A 1,530-nucleotide genomic window follows, 5' to 3' on the forward strand; every position below is an offset into this window, starting at 1 on the left:
GGTAGAGTCCAAGCCGACGTCTTCCCCGGATGTTGTTCTCAACACCTATAAAATGTGATTAACGCGATACGCTCGTCTGAAAAAAAGGGAAATTGTCCCCCCAAATGGGTGAAAGTTCACAGGCAATCACAGTGCTCGGACTTTGCTCACCGGCCCCGGGCCCCTCCTGCCCCGCTCGGCAGAGGAGGACAAAAACATTGGGCTAATGAGTTACAGAGCGCAGCAGGTCCATCCCCGGGGCAGCCCTGCCATCGCTCAGCGCCGTCCCCAATCAGGGACGGGAGATTTTGCAATCCGGGACGTTATTGCTGTGCGGTTGGAGTTTAAACTTTGCCACTCGGGTCAGGGCACCCCGGAGGAAGAGGAGGAGGAGGTGGCTGGGCTCGGTGTCCATCCTGCTCCCCTGTGCGCCACGGGGGTTGAGAAGACAGGACGGATCCGTGGGAGTGGGATCTCACACAGGTAAGTCCTGGCTGCCGGTGCTCAACGGGGTCCCTCTACCTGACGGTCCCACGGGGCCATCAGGGCTCACTGGAAGGACTGAGGATGAAGGAGAGGGTGCCATAAAGCCCCTTGCCTGGGTTGGCCAGCCAAACATCATGGTAATGACAACCGTCCCCAAACCTGGCTTGAAGGACCCTTGAGTCAGTGCTTAATAGGTTGGGAAGGGCAGTTGGGTGATGGGTTGGGTGGAGCGGGTTGGGTCATTGGGTGGTGGGTTGGTTGATCAATCAGACAGTTGACTGGTCAGTGGGTTGGTTATTTGGTCAGTCAATCAGTCGGTCGGTTGGCCAACAGGCTGGCCATTTGGTCTGTTTCTTGATCGGTTCGTTGATTTGGCTGGTCAACCGGTTGGTCGGTTGGTCCGCTGGTCGGTTAGTTGGGTTGTCAGTCGGCTGATCGGCCGGTTGGGCAACTGGTCGGTTGGCCCTTTGGTTTTCTCTGAGTCCGGGGTCTCGAGCAGTGCCTGGGGTGGCAGCGGTAGAGCGGGGCCGAGTCCCCTCCTCGGGGCCGGCCGGTGGCAGCAGTCTCCTCCCCCTCTGCTTGCCACCCAAAATGATTAACCTGATCTTCCGGAGCGGTCTCACACAGGGAACAGGGCTGGACGGGGGAGCTGACCCGGCCCCCGGCTCTGGGCGCTCATCCCGCTTCCGCGCTTGGGGGGCACGGTGGGGCTGGGGCAGCTGGGTGCCTGCAGGGAGCCCCTGGCAGTGCAGTGCTCTTGGGGGAAAAAATAGAGGATTTGGGAGTTCCAGCGGCTGGAAGGAGGCTGGGGGGAGGGTACTGCCGTGCCCCTGAGCCCCTGCATGCCTGTGCTCTCCTGCCCGCACGCGTGCACGTGGGGCTTTGCCAGACGTGCCCACGTGTGCTCACATACAGGTGCCGGAGTGTGCACGTGTTCCCACACCCACGTCTGCGTGAGCACGCACGTGCACATTGCGTGGTCACGTGGTTGCACGGACACACAGCTCTGCACACGCGTGTGCCAGCGCGGCCGCGTGCGCATCCAGCCGTGCACACATCCACGCG

Source organism: Pygoscelis adeliae, unplaced genomic scaffold, assembly GCF_000699105.1.
Source record: "Pygoscelis adeliae isolate BGI_AS28 unplaced genomic scaffold, ASM69910v1 Scaffold590, whole genome shotgun sequence".
NCBI lineage: Eukaryota > Metazoa > Chordata > Aves > Sphenisciformes > Spheniscidae > Pygoscelis > Pygoscelis adeliae.